This window comes from Sciurus carolinensis, chromosome 1, assembly GCF_902686445.1.
Source record: "Sciurus carolinensis chromosome 1, mSciCar1.2, whole genome shotgun sequence".
Classification (NCBI taxonomy): domain Eukaryota; kingdom Metazoa; phylum Chordata; class Mammalia; order Rodentia; family Sciuridae; genus Sciurus; species Sciurus carolinensis.
Window position 1 is genome coordinate 65,854,713 of NC_062213.1, and position 6,000 is coordinate 65,860,712.

The following is a 6,000-nucleotide window of genomic DNA, read 5'->3' on the forward strand; positions in this document are numbered from 1 at the left end:
GATGGAAGTGGAGAATATCGTGCTAAGTGAAATAAGCCAATCCCAAAAAACCAAAGGCCAAATGTTTTCCCTGATAAGTAGTTGATGATATATAATCAGGGTGGGGAATGGGGAGAGGGAGAAGAAGGGAGGAACTTTAGATTATGTAGAAGAAAATGAGAGGGAAGGGCATATGAAAAATGGTGGAATGACACAGACATCATTACCCTATGTGCATGTATGATTACACGAATGGTATGAATATACAGTGTGCACATCCATAGAAACAAAATAATGTACCCCAATTGTGTACAATGAATCAAAATGCAGTCTGTAAAAAAATTTAAAAAATCATTTAAAAAATAAAATAAAATAATGTTGAGGACATCAGTTGACATGTATGAAAGTCAGTTGCTTAAAAATAAGCAAATCAATGATTAGGTTAAGAAATATTTAGGGCAGGAAGCAGGTGTTACTCATTTTTGTATCTGTAGAACCTCACAGAACAGCAGCTTTAATAGAGACTTAGTAATATTTGTTGAGCAAATGAGTGTGTGAATTAATGAGTGAGAGAATAAATTGTAGGGCTATTTCTACACTGAGAGGTTCTAGAAATTTCCTCCAATTGAGGAAAAATCCACATTCCTATTCTTTATTGATATCTTTTAAAACTATGGTCTTTTCAGGTTATTTATTTATGAAGGATCACCTTCCAGATGTGCTGCTCTGTGTCACATGGGAAACATTTATCTTCCCGTGCTTCTAAATCTCTCTTATATGATTCATACTGGATTTCAGTCCAACCACCTTTAAAAAAATAAAAACAAACATTCCCGAAGGTGCCCAAGTTCATGCAGTTCCAATACACCATATAAACTGCAATAAACCATATGCTGCAGGAGTCTAGAATAAATAGCCCTTTTAAAAAACTGAGCTGCCAACAAAATTGAGATTCCATTTTTAAATGATTTTCTGCAAAGTAAACATTTTTCAAGCTTGATCTTTATGTAATTTTTCACTGGCATTTTTCAAGCTAGAAAAAACCTGCACATGTTCTTTCTGTAAGGACGGGTTTAATACTCCACTGTGTCACCAAGTCCCAGTGAGCTAATTTGTTCTAAAGACAACATTACTACATCAATACAACGCAGCTTAACCTTCAACTAACCTTATTCTGTTTGCTTTCCATATCCCAACTAAGGCTTTCAGCCAAAATGTCCCCTCAATTCTGGGTTCATTTCTTGCTAGATGGAAAATATGTGCATATAAACTAGGCTGTTTTTGTATATTAGAGGAAAGATAACATTCACCTTCACACAATCCAAAAATCACACACATATGTGCATGTGCGCGTGCACACACACACACACACACACACACACACACAAACACACAACCCTTGTTCCCTTTCTTACAAAATATGGAATCACTTCAGTGAGGCAGAATGCTTAGAATTTAAGACAGAACTCCACATTCAAGCTAGTTCCCTGAAGAGAAACTGTGAAAAAAAACAGAACAAATCCAAATCCTGCTGCTTAGTATTTTGGCTCAATTCTGTTTATTTCTTCAATTTCTAAGCCCTTGTGCTGCAACATCTTTGTTCACATGAGCCAATGATTATAGTTCTTACTGAAACTTCCATAAAAACGACTCATCTCAGTTTTATCCATTATTTATCCCCTATCTCTGCCTCTCTTCTGAATGCAAAAGAAAAGCAGAAGTACTTTCAGTGTTTATTTGTTTCTTTCAAGTTTAAATGGTTTGCCTGAATTTGAACAGGCTGGAATTTGATACTCCTCTACACCAATAAGGTGATTTTTCCCCTAATTTACCCCCAAAAGTTGTGAAATATTGGTAACCTGAAATACTTTGGAATGACTTTATTCAGAGTTTATGTTAGTGAGATAAGTTAGAAGGGTCTCAATTTGAAAAAAAAAAAAAAAAGTCTAGTTAGAAATTGTAGAGAGAAAAAAGAATGTCCTATATTTTATTTTAAGAAGCTCCATTTAATCAGCTAGGTGATTTGCTGAGCACTGAGATCTTATCTGACTATCTCTGATAACAATATGTGAACTGGAACCTGCTCTTTGGCTGTTAAAAAAAATTAGTACAACCAAGATAATATGAACTCAAATAAGCTTGATTACTGAAGAAATCACAAATAATAAGTTATTCTCCATGTTATAGTTTCTCTACAACACAAAGGACAAAAATCAAGGAAAAATGAAACTCTATATTAGGGAAAAGATTAAGTATTCTATCATCCATCTTGATTTTCAAAGATCTCCAATTCAGTGCATTCTTAAAATTTAGTGTCTTAGCAAGTCCTCACTGATGATTTGTAAATAAACAATTGTAAAAGTTCTTAAACACAGTTTTATCTAAGTAAAGTGGCAAATAAATACACTACAGAATCCAGTATCTGTTCTCCAGTCTTTCATGTTTCAAATAAGAACTATGTTAGGTTCAGGACAATTTGCATTATGTATGTTTTATTGAATTCTAAATCCTTAAACATTGACAATGTGTATAAAACCAGTATATTTTTGTAGGAAAAGGAGACACATAATGTGATAGAATTGAATTATGTCATCCCAAAGTTCACATTGAAGTCCTAACCTACCTCATAATATGAGCTTATTTGGAGATTTGATCTTTTCAGATATAATTATAAAGCAAAATCATTGGAGTGGGCTATAATTCAATATGACTGGTGTCCTTAAAAAAATGGAAAATGTTCACATACACACTCATCCAGGGAGAACATCATGAGAATATAAGGCAGAGATTTGCAAGCTAAAGAATGCTAAAGTTTCCCAGCAAACCAGCAGAAGCTGGGGAAGAGGCACCTAACAAATGTCCCTAATCCTCCTCAAGAGGAACTAGTTATGTTCTCACATTAATATGGGACTTATAACTTCTGAAACTGTGAGACAAGGAGTCTCCATTGTTTAAGTTTATAGTTCTTTGTTAGGGCAGCATTAACAAACTAATGCATCTTTTTCTGATGATTTTCTGACTCTCAACTCCTGAGTACTTTGAAATTTAAATATCCAAGTCAGTTATTTTTGTACACTAAGATTTTCAGGCAAAGTTTGCTCAGGTAAAACCTCAAAACCTACTGTTATGTTTTAGCAATTGCTCATATGTGAGACAATGTAAGAAGGTTTAGAAAAGAAATTATTGGGTTATGAGAGCTTTAATCCAATCAGTGAATTAATCCCCTGATGGTATTAATTGAGTGGTAAGTGAAGGTGGGTAGGATATGGCTGGAGGAGGTGGGTCATTGGGGGCATGCTTTGGAGGGTATATATTTTGTATCTGGCCACTAGAGTGTCTCTTTCTGCTTCCAGATGATTATGTGAGCCACTTCCCTCCACCACACTCTTCTGCCATGATGTCCTGTCTCACCTCGAGCTCCAAGGAATAGAGCTGGCTGTCCATGGACTGAGACCTCTGAAACTCTGAGCCCTGAAATAAACTTTTTCTCCTTTAAAATTGTTCTGGTTGGGTCTTTCAGTCACAGCAGTGAAAAAACTGACTAAAACCCTTACTGAATCAGAATCACTGATATAGGTATTGGAAATACACATTCATAAAAAGTTCTCTAAGTGATACTGATACACACCTTGTGCTGAGAACCACTGGCCTAATGTATGGGTGAGAACTACAGTTCCAGGGGTGATGTTCATTCCTTATTTGGAGGAGCAGACCCTACTTTTGTCATTAAAGGAGCCTCATGGTAGTGACTTTGACCATGGATACACATTAGATTCATCTGGGGAACTTTTAAAAACCACAATTGCAGGCTGTATCCACATCAAATAAAAGAGAACCTCTGGGGTCCTCATCCAGACATTGGTATTTTTTTAAACTTCCATGTGGTTGCAATGTGTGCTCAGGATGAGATCCTAAGTTTAAGTTGAAGAAGTCAACATTATGGCAATGACTAATCAGCTAATTAACGTTGTCAAAGATCAGATAGCTCCACATAACCTAAATAAATCAGCCAACATTCTCTTCAAAACTTCCTGAGTAGATCACTTCTTTGTTCTCCATTTCTTTCTTTTAATTTGTCCACTCTTGGTTTCTTTAATTCCATTCCACCTTTCTTTCACCTTTCATCTTTCTTTGGCGTTCAATTCTTTTTCCCTTTCTTCCTGTAACCATCTAATCTATTCTCTGTCTGATCTTACATAGACAAATATGAAATTGAACTTACACATATGTATCACATTTTGGAGTCAAATTCTATCGTCCCTGAATTCTTTTGGAAATCATTTGGCCTAAAATACTTTATACTTCTTTAACACACACACCTTCTGCTAAATTAAGATGCTTTTTCACATGTTTCTTAAATATACACACCTGTCGCTTCTCACCTTCATTTCCTCTTTCCTTAGAATATTTTATAATACTGTTGGATTAAATATCAGGCCTCGGTATTAAAGAGCCAAGGGTCGTCTAGAAAGGTGTCATGGTATATTTTTCATTGCAAGGTTTATTTTCCTGGTACAACTCTGAAAAACTTGGAAGACTTCTGGGAGCATGATAGCAGCTACCTGAAGAGAGTGCTTTCTCAGAGAAAGCACTGAGAGCAATACCTTGGGTTTCTCACTATGGAAAGAACCTGGAATGATGCCAAGAGTTAGGAATTGCCCATGGAACTTGTGGATGTGAACAATATTTTGGGTTGAGTTTAATTTCTTTGGACTTCCTTCTAGGAAGTTGTGAGTGCCATTTCCTCAGAATGGATGGCATTTTGTTCACCTTTTCTTATACTATCATTTTGCAGAGGAACAGGTTGTTTCATCATTGGATCACGGAAGTAACTTCTTAGTCACTCCAGAGAAAGGATTGCAGATGTTCTATGACAAATCTATTCACTAAAAAGCAAAGTGCACTAACTGTATGTAAAGTCAAGCTGAAAAATTTCATCTGTTCACCACCTGCATTGAGTTTTTAAATTCTGATTGTTTTTGGTTTCCACTTTCTCTTTTTTTTCTTTTATCCTCACAATCAGAGTAAACAATACAATTTGTTAAAAAGTATCCTCTGTTCACTCCATGGACATGTATGCACAAACCAACTAAATTTCATTATAAAGCTTTTCAGGAGTTGGCATCTAGATAAAAGTGCTTTGTAAAACACCAGATTAGATAGTAGGTAATACCCACACAATTAGCTGATCTTGTTATTAAAAAGTTCAACAAGTGAGTGAGTTTTCCTCCAAATGACCAGATAACCCTGGTTTCTTCTGCAAGAAAAATGTTCATTTGCTTGGTCCAAAAGTGTTGGATGCATTTTCTTCCTGTTGTATGATAGGTATTGCTGCTGTCTATTCTTAACTATGTGATTAAAATGGGAACAGAATTTATAATCAGGGAAATAGTAAAAAGAATAACAGAATTAACCAAGACACTACTTTTGATGAAGAGGATTATGCAAAAGCACACCATCTTCTTCCTGACTGGATTCCCCAACATCTGACGAAAAGGCACTGATCTCATTAAGCTCACAATCCTTGGTGTTCTTGTACTCTATCCTTACATGGCATTCTCCCTGTGTGTCTGTCTCTACAGATGGATTCCCTTCTTCTTACTAGAATACTAGCCAGGTGAATAAGAATCAATCCTTATGACCCTATCTTGATTGCATTTGCAAAGACTGTATTTCAAAAGAGTACCAGGTAGAGAGCAGCATATGTTTGGGGTACACGCTTCAATCCATGATGGTGGGTTTTAGGAGCATTCTGCATATGTCCTTATACACAGTTAAATTTCTATGTTAGAAATACATGTTATGTGTTTATAAACCATTCCTGCTTTCAAAAAAATACTCAGTAGTTTCATATTAATTGTAGTTTTCACTTTCTACAAATACTTTATTTTTATAGAAGTGATATTAATTTATTGCTTTTAGATTTTCTTTTAATTCTTAAACTTTTATTTTGGGTATGTCAATATACATAAAATCAGAGAAAATAATAAGATGAAAATGCATGTTATATATCACCCAATC